This window comes from Podarcis erhardii (genome assembly GCF_964252035.2).
Source record: "Podarcis erhardii genome assembly, chromosome: 17".
Lineage (NCBI taxonomy): Eukaryota > Metazoa > Chordata > Lepidosauria > Squamata > Lacertidae > Podarcis > Podarcis erhardii.
In genome coordinates, this window is record NC_138515.1 from 26,873,518 (window position 1) to 26,892,456 (window position 18,939).

At 44.9% G+C, this 18,939-nt stretch overlaps 1 protein-coding gene and 1 long non-coding RNA gene across 5 annotated transcripts in view; one reads left to right on the plus strand and one right to left on the minus strand.

Moving 5' to 3' along the window:
• The window catches only part of FAM131B (family with sequence similarity 131 member B), a 52,476-nt gene that overhangs the window by 25,186 nt on the left and 8,351 nt on the right, over positions 1 to 18,939 (minus strand). The window lies entirely within an intron of this gene.
• Positions 4,921 to 18,669, plus strand: LOC309332566. 2 transcript variants are annotated; one of them, XR_014152181.1, is made up of 3 exons: positions 4,921 to 4,977; positions 16,100 to 16,271; positions 17,284 to 18,669. It is a non-coding gene; the product is annotated as an uncharacterized lncRNA (long non-coding RNA). The 2 variants fall into 2 exon arrangements; XR_014152182.1 differs by lacking the exon at positions 4,921 to 4,977 and adding an exon at positions 13,488 to 14,068.

Below are 18,939 nucleotides of genomic sequence, written 5' to 3' on the forward strand. Positions count from 1 at the left end.
CCCTGCTCCTGCCAACCTAGCAGCAGTTCTAAAGCACGTCAAAGTGCAAGTAGATAAACAGGTACCGCTCCGGCGGAAAGGTAAACGGCGTTTCCGTGTGCTGCTCTGGCGGCTCTGCCAGAAGCGGCTTAGTCATGCTGGCCACATGACCCGGAAGCTGCCCCTTGGCCAATAAAGCGAGATGAGCGCCGGAACCCCAGAGTCGGTCATGACTGGACCTAATGGTCCCTTTACTACTGGAGAAATTCACAGGATATTGCACCTTTAGTATTCTGCAAGTTACCTACAGGGCTGACCTGCCCAGTGCTCTTTAAAAAGAAAAAATAGGTGCCGGAATTCACCATGGGGCAGCCCTGAACGGATGCCAATCTGACAACAGCCACGTTCACCAACCACAGAGCTGCTAAAAATTATGGCAAACTCTCTCACTAACTGGTTTGGGGGTCGCTGCTGGTTCTGGCACAGGTCAAATAAATGCACCCATGTTCCCATGTTCTCTTAGATTCAGGCAGATGGCTAGGGCAGCTCGGAAGGGCCCTCGCGCAAACGCACACATGTGCAATGTTAGAGGCCTGGGTGGAAAGCTTAAAGCCTGCCACTACCACACGGGAGAAAAGGAAATGTGAATTGGCCCCACCTCGTAGCTTGACCAATTGCAGCTAGCAGCAGCTAGAAGCTAGGTGAAGTCATGGATTTTTTTAAAAAGTCTAGATTCGCATATGCTGGCTGGCTTCCGTTTTGAGTTGAAATGTTTGCTTTGGGCTTCTCAAAAGTATGTCAAGGCAAGAAGCGGTGGGAGGAGTGTTGGCCTGCAATGGCGCCCGCCTAAGAGGTGGAGGAACTGCACTCCGGCTGAAAAAAAGCACTGGGCCAGACCATGAGGTGAGGTGAGGCAGTTGCCTCAGGCAGCAGATCCAGCCTCTGAGGAGTGCAATGCTTGTCAATTGCTCTTCTCCAGACTTCTTTACTTTACTCCCCTGCTGCCTTCAGTACTGGGGGCAGGAGGTTGCAGAAGAGGAGGCGGCAGCTGTGGGGGGTGGGACATTATCTGTTTTGCCTCGAGTAGCAAAGAGCGTCCTGCCTTTCTGACTCGAGTCTTACCCAGCTGGCTTCCAGCATTCCAACTCAGCTCATTTGCTTCATATAAGATGAAGCCATCATTGGTCAGATACGCTAGCAGTGGACTCTCAGAGTCAACAGGCATCTGCACCCTGCTAAACGACAAATAATTAATTTTTTTAATATAGGAGAAAGGCAATTACAATATTTAGATAATTTTCAAGTTGGCTCTGAATTATTGCACAGAAGCAAGTGGTATGGGTTGCCACCGCGCATAGATGCTACTGATTAGGAGAGAGCGTCTGACTCATTGAGTGCATCAGCCATTAGTGAAGCTGGGAGGAATCGGAAAATTGAAGAGGATTACTGACATTTTAAAAGTCGCACGGGGAAAGCAGCTTGTGCAATTAGGCTGCCGGTGAGAACGGAAAATGTAAAACCCAAAGTTGGGTGCAACAAGGAAGGGCAGGGTGCATTTGCACCAGTGTCTCCCACAGGACACGTATGAGAAAAAGCTGGTGTCGTTGGCATCAGATCCAGGATGGAGTCGCTGACTGGTGTCCCACTCCAAACTCTGTAGGCAAGGAGGCTGTTTATAGAGGCACATAAAACTAGCATTGCAACTTTAAAAACAACAACAATGCAGCAAACCAGTTAAACATCAAGAAACCTGCTGATAAATTAAAAAAAAACCCTATATGATAAAAGAGGCAGATTTTTAAATTTTAAATGTGTTATATTTTTACAACAAACTTGGCACGGTGGTACCATCTCAAAAGAAGCATCCTATTTTCTTCTCTCTCATACGTACACAGTGCCTAGTGTGACACATGCAGTACCCTACCGGGTTTTCCTTTTGCTTCTTGATCTTTGTTTTAATCATATGCAAATATATGCAGCTTTAATAAGCTAATCAATCAATTAATAATAACATTTGCATGGCGATATGCAGTGCTCAGAACCCTTCACATGCATTATCTAGATGTAATTCTTACAGCATCCTGTGAGGTACGACAAGTATAATTATCTCCCATATTACCAACTGGGACAGGGAGAGTGAGTCACCCAAGGCCACCTAGTGTGTTCATGGCAGACACATGAGATCCAAACCAGCAGCCTTCTGATTTGCAGGGCCAGTCTCTTTGCCACTAGGCTACACAATTTCTTTAAATTGGGCAAAAGCTCCAGAACACACACATAATGGAACCATCAGACCTGCCAACTGGGAAGGACTCCCATTTACGGCTTGAAACGGAGCCCAGCTCTGACAGATCTGCTGCAGCCATTTATCAGGTAGATCTGTCAACCAGGAGGGTTTTAAACGGCAAGATGGAGCTCCACCCCGTCAAAGAAATGATCCATTAGTAAATGTTCCCTCTGGGAGGAGAGCTGAAGCGGATCTGGAGCAGATTCTGCCAGAGGTAACAGGCAGCAGCCCACCCAGACAGATTTACTCAAAGGGAAGGAGCCCAGCTACTTAAATAATATGCTGGCCTTCTGCTGCTGTGCTTTGCAGCCGAAGCAAAAACATCAACAAAGATTTAAAGAGGTGGTGGCACATAGAAAAGAAGATTCCTCCCCTTGTATGATGACACACACTTACCCACGAATGTACCTACATCCTTTAAAGCAGTTTTTCCCAACCTTTGGTCTCCAGCTGTTTTTGGAATACAACTCCCATCATGCCTAAGCTAGCAAGGCCAGTGTCAGGAATGATGGGAATTGTAGTCCGAAATCAGCTGGAGACCCAACGTTGGGAAACACTGCTTTAAGGCTCCAGTAGGAAGTTCTGGTAGCATTAGGCTGCAGAAACATGATTTGCAAAATCCAAATGGGAGCAACTCCCCACGATGCTACCACAACACCAACCTTCACTCCAGGATGAATCGGTTGACATAAACTGTATAAAAGCAAAGGGGTGGGAGGAACCAATTTCAAACTGGTGGGGCAGTGATCCATACTAGCCTTTTGGTTTTGTTCTGCATGCTAGGGGATTTGTCAGGCATGCGGGAAAATATTATTCTGATGAGAGAGAATGCACCCCTGTTGAGGGCTGTACGTGCTCAAATTGCTCCTGTTAAGTTGTGGGTGAACATATCAGACGACACAGCGATTCTTCAAACAGCTTTTGTTTATTCACAGGCCAGAACAGAACTGAACTGAAGGGTTCAGTCAGGCTGCTTATATAGAGCTCCAGTACAACGTAACTGTAACAATTTTCTAAAACTATCCAATCACTGAACGTCACTTTCGATCCCTTATTTGCATAACTATCTACAGTATCCCCCTGCTGGCCCAGGGTGAGAACTTCAGTACATAACAGCTCCCATACAAGAAGAACATTAGAGAACAGTTTCAAAGTTCTGGCAGTGGTGAAAGTAGGGGAAGAGAGACTAGACCTTAAAGACTAGACTTCTGCCCCTGTATGGAGAGAAGTGAGTAGAGCTCTCTTCCACACCAAATTGCTCTCAGGTTGGGAGCTGGTTGAACAGTTTACTGCACAACTACCTCCAAATTCTCTTTCCCGCCCCTAATCTACAACAATGCAACGCAGCTTGCTAGTTCTGAACCTGCCAACGTAGCACTAGCGAGAGTTTTGATCCCCACCCCTCTACCACTTTCATAATATTACAGCACTCAACATTCATGGCTGACCATACAGTGTTGGGAGAGGGATTAGATCAGTGTTTCCCAACCTTGGGCCTCCAGCTGTTTTTGGACTACAACTCCCATCATCCCTAGCTAGCAAGACCAGTGGTCAGGGATTATGGGAATTGTAGTTCAAAAACAACTGGAGGCCCAAGGTTGGGAAACACTGGATTAGATCAGCCTCCTTGCATTGCACTGCTTGGGTTGGGGAGCCACCCACAGCACCCTACTTTCACTCGTCATCCTCCCAGCAGCCAGCAGTTTGAAGAAGTAGGGGAACCCATCACACAAAGTCTGTGCATGTCCCCAAATTGCTCCTAACCCATCTCCGATCCATGCAGTCCAAAGCGTGGTGAATTGCTTCTTGTTTCTTTGTCAGAATGACTTGATCTTTAGGAATCAGCAGGTGAAGCTTTTTGCAGCATGGGGGATTTTACAATCTCACTTGCTAATTCCTACAGGTCAAAGCCCGCTGCTAAAAGCACCGCCGCAGGGGGCTGGGGGGGAAGTGGGGGGGGGGTAAATCCAGCCCTAATTGTGCCTGGCTATGAAGGAACCTAGTTAGATCTCTCTTTTCCCACTTAGCTTCACATCTACTCCTTTCACACATGGTGCCCGGAGACCACCTTGATTTTCCAAGCCTAGGCAATTTGTTTAAGGCAGGGTTGCTTTCGTGATCTAGTCAGGCTCTCAAAGCAGATGAGGCCTGCCAGGGTAGTAGAGTCCATAGCTCAGATAGAGGTGGCAAAGCCACTGACGTGATTCCTGTGTTTGCGGCGTCTGGGAGGATGGATAGGCCAAGAAACCTAAGTCATTAAAAAACAACAACAACCAGGAAGATTCTAGTAGCATGGAGAGCCAGCAACTCCTCCTGAATGAGAAGTGCAGAAGACGTTGGTGCTATATAGATGGCAAAGGTATATAGGACTGGCTCTCCTAGGTCACCTGACTTCTGAACTCAGGAGGATTTGGGCCAATATTACCTGTTGCCTGATGGGAAACGGCTCAGGACCACAGTACCTCAAGGACTGTCTCCCCACATATAAACTGCCCCGGACTCTGCGTTCATAATCTGAGGCCATTCACGTGCCTCTTCCATGAGAGGTCCAGAGGGTGGCAACATGAGAACGGGCCTTTTTCGCAGTGGCTCCCTGTTTGCGGAATGCTGTCCTCAGGGAGGTTCATCTGGCGCCTTCCTATATCTTTCACTGCCATTTTCAATGAAATTACAAATACTAACAGCTCAACATCCTGAGCAAGTGGCTGCTGGTCAGATTTTTTTTTTTTTTTTTTTTTATTATTATTATTATTATTATTATTATTATTCAGTGGCGTAGCATGGGTTGTCAGCACCCGGGGCAAGGCAAGTAATTTGCGCCCCCTAACCCTGAGTGAGCCAGGTAGGGGCAGAGAGCTGCGAGTGCGAGCGTGCCCCCCCCCCAGATGTTGCGCCCGGTGCGGCCGGCCCCCCCTGCACCCCCCACGCTACGCCACTGTTATTATTATTCTAGCGTTGCAAATTATTCAATCAAGTGTTCAGCCATGTTCCTCCTTTCCCTTAAAATGTACAATGTTGAAAAATTGCGGTGGAGATTGTGAAGAATGGTAAATTCATCATGCCACAAGACACCACCTCTAGGCAGATCTTTTGATATTTAAGTTCTACCATGTTATGGAACCTAAGCAAAAACAAAAACTTGCCTCAAAACAGAAGTACCACACTTGTTTTACAAAAGCAGCAAAACTGCCTCTACCATTTTCACAGCACCAAACCTGTAACACACTCCTTAAGATAACACAACTATAGCAACAGGAAGCAGATATAAGCAGAAATTAACAAGGACTGTAGAAACACAACTAAAAGTAGTTTTTTAAAAGCCAACTAATTATGCCCATATACAGTAAATATAATAAACAGTATGCAATACGCAATTATGTCTACCTACTCTAAAAGGTGAATGCCAAGAGATTCTGTTCCACTAAGCCATAATTTGTTTTATTGGCTCTGTCCCCAGTGTTTGGTGTTTTCTTAAAACTATCGCCATATATATACATATGTTTTTTCTTCATTATTAGAAGCTTCCTTACAGCTCCCATTTCCCTCTGAATTTTTTTAAAAGTAAGTTTATAAAAAGAAAGCTGACAGGGGTTATTTATGGAACTGGCTGACAGGGTAGGAAAAGGCATTAGAACTAGTAACTTGCCTACAAGGCCATCACTCCTGATCTCTCTTGAAATAGCAGCTAGGAAGAGACAGGTTTCTCCACACAAACCTCTCACCCTTTGCTTCCAGTGCCAGCCTGATGCAGGCTGAGTAGTACCTGGAGGCCAAAAAAAACTCAGCACCAGGTATACCTGACTCCCAAAGGATCAGACAGCAGTGGCACATGTTCCCCAAACCCAGCAACTTGCCATCTGCCACATAATGGTGTAGAAGAACTGATAATAATGCCAATATATTTCACATCTGGCAACCAATGTGCCCCTTTGGTTTCAGATAGTACATGGGTAGATGAGTGTAAAAAGCCCGGGATGCAAATTTTCACATCCCTCTACGGTGGCTCATTTACCAGAAGTAATGTATTGAGTGTTAATTCTGGAAGTGTATACTTGATTCTGACCAAACTTAGCCTCCTAGGAGTATACACTTCCAGAGTTAACGCTAAATACATTGCTTCTGGTAAATGAGTCAAAACATAGCTGCTAGAGGGCTGTGAAAACTTGTGTCCCGTGCTTTTTAGACTCGTCTACCCGTGTACTATCTAAAACAAAAGGTGTGAAATACATTGGCATTATTTTCAGCTCTCCTGCCCCATTACCAGCAGTGGCCAAAGGGAGCTGTGGAACGGCAGAAGCAACATCCCTCCAGAGTCCAAGCAATTTGCCACCGATGGCATTGCACATTGGACTAGCCAGGAGGCAACAAGCCTGGTGGAACTTGGAGGAGATGCAGGAAGATACCTGGGGCTTGGTAGGGACACTTTCAGCCATGGACCTATAACTAGTGCATCTCCATTGTGGTGGGCCAAAGGGGAGGAGCTGCCCCATTTGGGCTGCACCAAGGCTCCCCCCCCACTTTTGTTGTTGCTTTTTGGGTGCCCCCTAGTGAAAGCAAGGCACTCCAGGGGTGGGGAGTGTACAATTTTGCCTCACCTTTTGGTGTGAACTTAAGTTGGCAAGATAGCAGCCCAAATAGTATGGCCTTGAAATGTACCAGAGTTGGAAACAAATGAAGTAATATATATATATATATATATATATATATATATACCATCTAAGGAGGAGGAGCCCAAAAGGCTAATAAACCCGTCGTATAAAATTTCCTAACTGTGCCACTGTCACTCTGGAAAAGAAAGGGTTTCCATGGAGTATTTAATTAACACACAGATCAGTTGTTCTTAAACATTCTGCTTGTTTAATTTATTTGCTCAGCTTTGGCCTCTGTTAACACAGGGCTTTCGTGGACCTGCTGTAGTTCTTTAAAGTTTATTTTGTTGATAGAAATCTTGTGTGGTTTGGAAGATTTACACAATACACAAGTTTTTCCATTAACAAAATCAGAACGAAAATTAATTGCATTCTACAAGCCTGGTGGTTTTTAATACGTGGTCTAAGAAGAGAGAGGTGCTCTTTCCTGCCCTATAGATTTGCATCACTAAAGAGAGCAGGCTTGTGTATATCTACTAATTTGGTCATCTATGGCAAGTGAGAATTGCATCCTGTCAACCCCGAAAAGAAGCTGTTGTAAACTGGAAATGAGTTTACTAAATGGACTAGAAGCTGTAAATGGACTAGAAGCTGTTGTAAACTGGAAATGAGTTTACTAAATGGACTAGCGTTGGTACATGTGGAAAGGTGGGCCATTAAACATTTCTGGCGGCTAGTAAGTTTTGAAGGTTAATCTGCATGGGTACCTTAATGTGCTATTGCTCTACACTTAACATACTGCAAGATGCAGCTCACTTGCACATCAATGCAGGAAATTTATGGGAATGGTCACAGGCATGATCTATTGGTGCTTTAAATAAAAAAAGTACCAGATTACAGAGAAAACTTTCCAGCTCCAATTTTCTGATAAATGTGTGTACACACCAAGAATTTTCTCCCTACAAAATACAGTGCTATTGAATTATGGCCGGTTGCCTCTCCACACATACTTGGTTGAACCAAAACCTATGTATTTAAACTTATCATCTCTGTTTGGTTCCCTTTGATTCAAGAGGCGGCATTTGTCTTTTTCAATTTCTATATGATACTTTGCACTGCATCTGGTCAGCCTGTCATCAAGTTTCCTGGGCAGCCTTAGGCAAATCATTCTCTAGGCCCAACTCCAAGAGAGGTTGTAAAGCTAAAAGGGGAAGCTGCCACGTATGCCGCTCTGAGCTCCTTGAAGGAAGGGTGGAAAGTGTAACGAGCAAACCCAGGTACCGTCTTCTTCAGATAAATCAAAGTTTGGGAAGCTCGGTTTTAAATCAATGTCAGAAAGTCATATCAAAGACTATCCAACATCTATGGGAAATGAGGTGTGTGGGGCGGGGAATGAAATGGAAGATGGTGGAGGCTGGCGAGGCTGACTGATTGGAGCATTCCATGCTGAAACTTGTTCCCTAATTTATCATCAGTTATATAGTGCCATCAGCACAACTGGAGCATTTTTATGTTTAAAGCACAGGGCACGCACTGCCTCGCCTCTAGTCTGCCTCTCAGTAAGTAGGTCCAATTTAAATGAGTTGTGCTAAAAAGCCACTTCCGCCTTAAGAGGAGGTGGGGTTGGGGGCTGCATGCCCCCACCACAGCGCTTCACGCGATTGAGGGAATCCCTGGCCGCATCATCCCCTGGATAGCCAATCGGCTGGCTCAGGGGGTGTGGCCTGCGCTATTTAACACTGGCACGGCTGGGGACCCTCCCACCCTTTAAGGTTTCGTCTTTGACCTTGCTATGGACCTCGGTTCGTTGCCGTTAAGGGGCCGGGTAGGAATTTTTTCCACTTGACAAATTGGCACCAGCCACTTGGTTTTTCGCCTACCTCGTAGCAAATCGTCACAACTTCCTTGGTATTGGAAGGCATTGGTATTTGTATTGTTATGTAGATGGAGGGAGGAAGCGCCATCACCTCCCCTGCATATTGAAGGGTAGTCCGATAAAGGATTCTGGGGGGCGTGGCCCTGTCCGAAGCCTATGGAGGTATGGGCCCAAGGCACGCCCCTGAGCGGTGACCCCGGGGGAGATCCTAGTTGATGTGCCTCAGCAGGACTCCCCCTACTGGTGGTTAACCCTTCCCGGACTTCAAGCGGACAGGCTGAAGCCGGATAGTCGGTTAGGACCAATGCCTAAGCCAATACCGCTCATCACCTGTAACCAATAACGTTGTGGCCTTATTTAGCCCATTAACCTTAAATAATTGTGTCATGTGTCTTTATTTCCACTGGGGGGGGGGGCGGGAACTCACCACGCAAGCACCGGCTCATATAGCATACCTTCCAATACAGTGGTGCCCCGCAAGACGAATGCCTCGCAAGACGGAAAACTCACTAGACGAAAGAGTTTTCCGTTTTGGAGGTGCTTCGCAAAATGAATTTCCTATGGGCTTGCTTCGCAAGATGAAAATGTCTTGCGAGTTCCTGCGGGTTTTTTTCCCTCCCCCCCCCCTTTTTCTAAGCCGCTAAGCCGCTTATCCACTAAGCCGAAAAGCCGCTAAAAGCCGCTAAGCCGCTAATAGCGCTAATCCGTCAATGGGCTTGCTTCGCAAGATGAAAAAACCGCTAGACGAAGAGAATCGTGGAACGGATTCTTTTCGTCTTGCGAGGCACCACTGTACTGGAGTGAGGGAAATCGGGACACAACCTCAACAGAGGCTGCAACCCCTCTCATTCACCCTGTTACCTTCCCCCTTCACTCCTTTATCCACCGCCTTCGCAGTGGCAGCCGCCATAGCCATCACACAGCCTCTGCCTCCGCCATACTTCCAGAAGCTTTTGGAAGTATGTTGGCTGGAAAGCCGCCACAGAAGGAGAAAGAAGAGTGGAGGCATGCAGGTGCAACTGAGTTGCGCCACAGTGCAGGGGGGGGAATTATTTTGGTCTGCCAAAAGGGGACATCCGAGATTGAGGTCAGAAGTTGGGTGGCTTCTCCAAACCCAGGGTGTCCTGCTTAAAATGGGGCGGTGGCGTGATATGGTATAGGGTCCACTGGAGGCTTGCATCACATTTGAAAGGTGTCTATTCCATATGCAACCTTTTACAAACTCAGGATGCACAGCCTGTATGCATAGAGGCTTGTGCATTAGCTTAAAAGTGTATGCGCCCTATAGCAATAAACTCCTTTTTTACAAAAATCTGCATTACATTCAGCTCTTGGGGTCCAAAATGATATGACCTATTTATTCAAAATCACAGCATGTTATTTATTTAAAGCAGTCCATAAAATACAGAATTCTTAACTTTGTTTAGTTAGTTTAGCTGCTGTGCTTCCAAGACTGGCCAATTTTGAACCAACTGCAATTGCTGCCATGTTGAGTCAATCATCCTACAACCCTTCTGAGAAAAACCCTACCCCACCCTCCCACTATATATAAGGGTCTGGTGACTTCTGTTTCAGTGTATCTGAAGAAGTGTGCATGCACACGAAAGCTCATACCCAGAACAAACTTACATAGTTGGTCTCTAAGGTGCTACTGGACAATTTTAATTTTTTTATTTCTTTCAGCTGCCATTCTGTTTTTGAGTGGGGCACCTCAGAGAGTTGGTGCTTACCTTTAAAGCTGGAGTGGCTGCCCTTCCAATACAGTGGTACCTCAGGTTACATACGGTTCAGGTTACAGACTCTGCTAACCCAGAAATAGTGCTTCAGGTTAAGAACTTTGCTTCAGGATGAGAACAGAAATCGTGCTCCAGCAGCATGGCGGCAGCAGGAGGCCCCATTAACTAAAGTGGTGCTTCAGGTTAAGAACAGTTTCAGGTTAAGTACGGACCTCCAGAACGAATTAAGTACTTAACCTGAGGTACCACTGTATTGCTGGATTACAACTCTTACCATCCCTGAATATTGGGCCATGGTGGTTGTGGCTGAAGGGAGTTGGGAGTCCAACAACATATGAAGACCAAAGGTTAGCCACTCCTGCCTTAAAGCTTGGAACCTGAACGGCTGCTTTCTTCCATCCAAACCTGTCTTGTGTACAGATGTCTCCATCAAAGGCTCTTCTGCAGGTGCCGCAGGTCTCTGAAGTCAGGTGTTTGGCTTTCTTGACCATTTGATGCCAGCTGGAAACCTTTTCATTTCCCCAGACCTCTGCTGTTTTAATATGTTTGTTTTGCTATTTTGGTTTTGTTTGCTATTTTGGTTTGCTATTTTGGTTATTATGTTTTAATTGTTCTCATAGCCAGCTGCCTTGAGAGTATGTTTCTGAAGAACAGGATATACATATTTTTTTTTAAATGCTGCAAGTTGCTAAAAGCTGGGAAATGACACAGATCGATGGTAAAACACATGCCTTGCATGCAAAAAGGTCCCAGATTTTATCTGCAGTACAGCTAGGGAAGATTCTTGCCTGAAACCCTGGAGAGCCATTGTAGATCTGGATTAGCTAACTGGTGGTTCTCCAGATGTTTTTGAACTCCAGCTCCCCTCATCCCTGACCACTGACCATGCTCGAGGTTGACGGCAGTTGGAGCTCCAATAACATCTGGATGGCCACAGATTTTCCATCCCTGGGGTAGGCAATATATGTTGGCTGGACAAATGATCTGGCTTGCTATATGGCAGCTGTTTATGTTGCAAAAGTATATTTTCTTTGCACTGAGAAATGACAGCTCTACTTGTCCAGGAAAAACATTATGCACATTTGTCAGCGTACAAGTGAATAGAGATAAAATGGCCAGCATAACACTCTCATCACAAACATGCTTTTAAAAACAGCCATGCTTGCCGGATGCTTTTTGACCTGCTGGTATCCCCCCACCCCACCCCCATCAATATCAAATTACAAATATAAGTAGGTTAGAGTCACATAATGCAAATAATCCAGCTTAATGGGGCAGGCAGAAATTCACTTGGTATTTAATTCAGAGGCAATTCTCTCCTCTGCGAGTCTTCAGTTCTCTTCAATTCTCTCCTCTGCGAGTCTTCAGTTCTCTTCAAACTTAGAGCCTGCTCAGTTTCACAGTGTTCTACAAAGCAAAGACTCTGTCTCTTTTCCCAAAGGTTTGTAAGCTAGAATTTCATGAGGTTTTGAATAAACCTGTTTTGTGCCCTTACTGCTGAATATAACATGTAAGTGGACAACTGTTTAAACACAAAGCTGGACCAGAGATCCCCACTCAGGCTTCTATTGCAACTGGAAGGTCACCAAAATTGGAGCTTATAACAAGGGAGCTCAACTCCACAGCCTGGTCTTCAATGGCAGTGTTCCCTGGATCTTAACTACTCCCAACACAAGCTTATTCAGTCTGCCACAAGTTTCTATGCCTCTTGTTCCATTGTCCAAATGTCCTCACAATTAGAAAGCAATCCCAGGTATCTACCCTAAATCTGGTTGGCTGCAACATGAGCCCATAATTCTTGTGCTCCCCTCACTGCCTGTAGGAAATTGGGCTCTTCCTTTTATAACAGCATCCTTTCATATAGCAAAAAAAATGTTTCCATGTTCTATATTTGGTTGTTTCCACGAAAATCCATCCCAGTCCTTTTAGTTTTTCTTCTTTCTAGAATCTTTGTAGATCATACTAGCAAACTTCCTGCCTTCCGGCTTTAAGCGCCTGGAATTTTTGAGGAAGAACTGTCCCATGTCTGTCTCTTCTTTCCACAAAACAACCCCCGTTTCCAGAAAGGTGGAAATGCACTTGGAATATTAGAATTCAGTTACTACTGAAAACCCTCTAGTGCAATTGTGACCAATCTGTGCATTCATGCCCTGCGGTTCACCCACCAAGTCTCATGTTGGGAGTTCCTTGCCTCTCTGGTGAACATTGCAAGCTTCAAGCATTTTCCTGATCTTGGGGGTGGAATACTCACCATGGCAAGCAAATATGCAGATCCGTGGTATGACGTCAGCCCCGAAAACTGACCTGCACAAGTCCATTCCACTTTAATGTCTCCCATTTAGAGGTCACCTTGCCCTGCCTTCCAGTTACACAGCTGTCTTGAGTTAAAACTGACTTAACACAGGACTGGCTTCCCGTATCTATCCAAGTATCAGCTGACAGCTAAGGTAGCCCTATAAAACAACTGGAGGTGGCTCAATTTGCACCAGAAAGAAGACAAATGTCTTAAGAGTTAAGGTGATCTTATGTGTTTTACATGCACAGAAAAATTGTGCCAAGTTTCCTCTCCCCCCCCCCCCGCCTTTACTACTACAAGGAAGGCACAAGGACATGCAAGCTGCAAGAAAAAAACCTTGTGAAACATACTTTTAAAAAAAGAGGTAGTCCAAAAAATGCCATAGCTATGGGAAGACGGGAAGGAGCAAGACAGAAACGCAACATAAGCGATCTAGCCAACGTTTTTATAAAGGCACAGGAGATAATTCGCAATGTAAACATAGCTTCGAAGTCTGAACTGTCAGGCCCAAGTGTCAGCTGGGAAGATGAAGAACCATAAATACAAGATTAAAATATTTCATGGGGAAAGCCCCTGATGTGCCAATGGTACTCATTCACTTGTTCCTTTATGCAGCTGGTACATAAAACTGCCCTACTAATTTTAGTGGAACTTTCCCCTACAGGTGAAGTGTCAGGGATTGAGATGTTTAACAGCCGTGGCCACTCACTGTCCTCTCACTGACTGTCCAGAATGGGAATCAGGCTCCCTAGGTAGCTATTGTTCTGCCCCATGGAATTGTGTGCATTTTGTACTCTGGGCTGTTTCAGCATCCACATGAATCCATTGAATGAGGTAATTCAGAATTTCAGGGAGGTGTCTTCAATATGCTGATGATACCCATATCTACTTCTCCTCTGATTCAGGCGAGGCTCTGCTGAAATATGGAGTGAGTAAAGAACGGAATGAGGGACAGCATAAATTGAATCCACAAAATACTGGGTATGGTTGACCAGATTTGGGGAGGTGATGTTCTAAATAGGGTTGCACTCCATTGCCTAAAGCGGAGATTATCAAGGTGACACCCATAGGTAGCACAGAATCTGTGCAAGCACTCACTTCAACACCTACTAACCACCATAACCACATCTGAAAACTTGTCTAGAAACCAGGTTCAAAGTTCTTTGCTAGGCCACATGTAGACTGAACACACACCCTTTCCGAGGGCAACTCTGATTTGATGCCAGCCCCCATCCTTTCCATTCTGGATGGGAGCAAAGATGGGACAACATGATGCACAGACTAAGTGGTGGTTGTTGAGTTCAGGTAGGTTGCTATGGCTTATTATAGTTTCGTGTGTGAGAGGGTGTCAAAAGGCACTTCTTTTTGAGTTTTCCAATTTTCTATTTTGCAGAACTGCTCTTGCCAACCATTTTATGACTGGCGTCCACAGCACATTCTCAGAATTCAAAACATGCCCACAGATCCCAAAAGGTTGGCAACCGTTGCCCTAAAGAATCAGGTCCACAGCTTGAATATTGGAAATCTCCGTGGCTCTGGCATGAAAGTAACTTTCACCAGGTGCAAGCCTTCCTGGGCAGAGACATCCTGGCCAAAAACATTAGCATTCAGGCAACAGACTATTGTAATCCACTCTACACAAGGGCTGCCTTTGAAGACTGCTCGGGAATTTCAGCTGGCACAAGATGCAGCAGTTAGGTTGTTGACAGGGATTGGTCATATGGATTACATTGCATCAGTCTTGAAACAACTGCTCTGGGCTGCTGGTCTTTTGAAGTAGAATTCAGAGTGCTGATCTTACCTTTAAAGCCGGTACTCTAGGGACTCATTTATGAACCTGGCAGAGTATTAAGACTGACCTCAGAGGGCCTTCTCTGGGTCCCCCATAAGCTTTAGGAGTGAGGCAGGCAGTGAGCAGGGTTAAAGCCTTTTCCACTTCAACACCTGAGTTTTGGAAAGCTTCCCCCAAGGGAGGCTTGCCTGGCATAATAAGCCTTGTTATTTTTTTTGTGCCGGGTGCAGATTTTTATTTTTATTTTCACTCTTTTATTATTCTGAATTCAAGGTGCTCTGCTGGTTTCAATAATTTTTATTTTATTGTTTTACATTTTGTAAGTCACTTGAACTGAACCATGAGATATTAAATTCTTGCAATAAATAAAATAATAATAATAATAATAATAATAATAATAATAATAATAAACATTGCTTCCTGTAGTGAAAAACAAGAGTTTGTTTCTCTCTCTCTCTCTCTCTCTCTCTCTCACCACACTAAATCAGAAAGAGCTTAGCTAGCCCAGGGAATGAAGCTAGCTGAAGGAAAGGGAGGGGGGTCAATGTTATATTAATACCATTACATGTAATAGCATCTCTTAATGTGCTGGAATGATGTCACTGCGCAAGAACTGGAACTGGATTTATACACGCTAAACAACATTGTATGACTGCTAAGCGGAAACCGTTCTAGAGAAATTAGACGGGGCAGTTTTGTGGGATCTGGAAAACAGTCAAGAGACTAAACAATGGAGGGTAGCAGCACTGTTTGGGGAAGGAAAACAGATGAACAAATGTATCTGCAGACTGACAGTGCTTTGGCAGCATGAAGGCAAACTGAGGAGAAGCAGGAGAGGGAGAAAATAAAGTGCCAATGACTGAACCAACACTTAAGCAACAGTAGTACAATAGATGAGACCAGTGTTTCCCAAACATGGCTCTCCCACTGTTTTTGGACTACCATAATCCCTAGCTAGCAGGACCCATGGTCAGCAATCATTGGAACTGTAGTCCGTCTAAGAGCCCTCCAGATGTTGTTGGACTACAACTCCCATCAGCCCCAGCCAGGATGACAAAGCGGCTCCAGGAATCTCAAGGCAGTGAATAACTCAGTGCAAGCTGTTGGTGACCTGCTGCTGCTACCCAAGTTACTAATTCACATATTATATTCAGCTCCACGGTCATTTGCCTTCTCTCTATGGAAAGGCAGCTTCTAACATTAAGAAACTCTAGCACAGAGTTATTGTGTGTTGGGGAAACATATGTAAATGATAGCATGATGATGGCACACATGTTTTGCTGTGTGCATACAGGTAACAGGCACCGCCAGGAAGCTACGATCGTGCTTCCTAGTGAATGAAAATGAAGCAAAACAGAAAATACGCAGTTGCCACATGTAGAAGCATGGTTTTCAGTCAGACAGAAAAGCTGACTTTTGTTTAAGAATGTTTCACCCTGCTGCAATGGCTTACAGAGCAATAAAACAAGTTAGTTCCTGCCCCAGGGCTGTGTCCACACATTTAAAAACCTCATGTTAAAACCCTACTTCTTGTTCAAATCCAGGTTTGATCAGTAGTGTTTTTATAGACGATGAGGTGCTGGAACTCACTATGAACGCCTCCCTTATAATGGTAATGGTGGCTACCTGAGAGGTGCCAGAACTGAGTCCTGGTGAAAAAAAGCCCTGGGTTTGATGAAAAAGGCTGCTGCCTTAGATGGAAATCTCATGCCAGAGGTAATTCAGTTAGATTGTGGCCTGTGCTTTTTGCTTTCTTACCATGACAGACTAACAATGCAATTCTAGCCATGTCTCTTCAGAAGTAGGCCATATTGAATTCAACTGGGATTACCTCCAGGTAAGTGAGTTAGGATTGTAGCCCAGCACAGCTAACCTTCCTTTTTTAATGATAGATCCCCCTGGTTCGCTGTATTCTTTTCTTCCATTTGCCCTCCCCTTCCTCCTCACTGCTTGAAGGCACGCTGTGATTTGGCACTGCCTCCCCAATCAGCTTTAATGCATTATGGAGCTATCACCACCCAGCTCTGGTCTCTTAATAATGCCAAATTTGATTAGCTCTTTCTCTTTCAAGGGCTTCCATCCTTCCTTCCTTGCTGTCCTTTTCAATGGCCTGGTTTACATAATCATCTCTCATTTGGTTAGCCTGTTCCCTGTGCACGCAACCCTGACACTCTTCCCTTCACATGATTAAACTAGGAAAGTCTCTAATTAAACCACAGTTTCTCATTCTGTCCAAACCGGAAAACTATACTTAAAACCTGCAGTATAAGCTAGGATTAAAACAAAACAAAAACAAACAAACAGCCACTTCAAACTGTGGTTTGAGATCTTGGCTCGTCCAGAAACTGATAAACCATGGTTTTCCGTGTTCAGTCAAACTAGAGTTGATTAGAGGCTTCCTGGTTTTATTGTTATGCAGCACAAACGCAGAAGAGAAGCAGCTGTATTGGCTCATGTGTATTTCATCTTAATAAGCCAATATATGATTGTCCAAATGTAGTCCTCCAAAACACACATCTTAAGATTAAGCAATGCCTTACTATTTCCTAGAAGCAGGAAACCACTCCCAAAAGAATACCACATGACTTGGTACACTGATTATGATAAACAGCAGCAAATTACTTTGTGTTTATACTGTACTTTGGGCACTTTGCTTGCCTTATCTCAGCAATCCTTTCTTGAAAGATGGTTTGTCTACCACTGTCGATCTTCTCCTGTTAATTTGCAGCTGTTGGAGATTGTTGGATGGGCTCTGCAATGATCTCATAGTTCAGGCAGTGCCAACAGTGAGGGCCAAGACGTCGCCAGCACTCCATCCGAATTGACAATGCACCCTACCATCACACCGCAAACTTCAACAATCCGCAGAGGTTCATGGAAGACATGGGGTACCTCAGTAGACACACTGGTTGGAAAACAGTCCCTTGAAGGCACAAAGTTTGAAAAACTATTTTGTTTTGGATGATCCTCAAAAGGGTCATGTAACCACACTGAGAACCAGAACTAATTACACATACTTTATATATTTTTTAAATCCCACCTAATTTTCAAAAGAGACTCCAGGCAGCTAACAAATTGTGTCATGTTAAAATATGTCAGAAGTCAGGAGTCCTTTGCCCCAGTTAAATAACTGTAACCGATATATATCATGCAAAACTGGCATAATGGAATAAAACTCTCTTAGCATCCAACGGCATCCTGGTGGCATAATTTTGAACTTGTTGCAGTTTCCACGCTGCAGTTTTCAAGACCAGTCCCATGTAAAGTGTGTCCCAGTAGTCTAGCTACTGGAATGTTAATGATTGTTGAAAAATCCAAGGTTGTCTGGAAGAGCTTTAGCTGGTACCAAGCAACCTTCACTACCAATGCTGGCCACATATCTAACATGAGCAGCAGGTAAAAGGTAAAAGGTAAAGGACCCCTGGACAGTTAAGTCCAATCAAAGGCGACTATGAGGTTGTGGTGCTCACCTTGCTTTCAGGCTGAGGGAGCCGGCGTTTGTCCACAGACAGCTTTCCGGGTCATGTGGCCAGTATGACTAAACCGCTTCTGGCGCAACGGAACACCGTTAAAGAAACCAGAGTGCATGGAACAACTGTTTACCTTCTCACCGCAGTGTTACCTATTTATCTACTTGCACTGGTGTGCTTTCGAACTGCTAGGTTGGCAGGAGCTGGGACAGAGCAACGGGCGCTCACTCCGTCGCAGGGATTTGAACCACTGACCTTCTGATCAGCAAGCCAAAGAGGCTCAGTGGTTTAGACCACAGCACCACCCACGTCCCTAGCAGCAGATAAAGCAACACCCCAAACTATGCACCTAATATTCCAGGGGTGTGTGCAGCTCTATCTAAACCTGGCTATAAACCCAAACCCAAGTACCAGACCAATACTCCATTCACCTAGCAATACTTAAAATAAATAAAATCTTGTTAACATGCTGGACAGTAAGCTGGATCCAAATATCCTACAGGCACGTCTTCATGTAGAGGGTTCACTGATCAACTTCAGTACCCCCACCCCTTACGATCAGCTCCTGAAAATTAGAATATATTTCAGAGCATCTATTTGAGGGGCATATGGAGTATGGCAGGAGGAACAGTGAAATTCTATATGGCGGGGATCCTGGAACCAGGAGGCAATGGGTCTCTTGGGGTTCTGTGCAGAGACAGAATGGATGTGTTTAGATACCATCCAAAAATGTGGCTTAACAAGACATGAGCAAGCGTACACTCCCCTTGTGCTCCTACACTAATACCTCACCCCTCTTCCTTCTGAAGCATTTCAAGAAGGCGTTTGGAAGTGTTTGCTTCCACTTTTGGCAAACCATGGTTTGCCATGTCATCCAAACTGACAAACTATGGTTAGTTTTAAAACAAACCAGC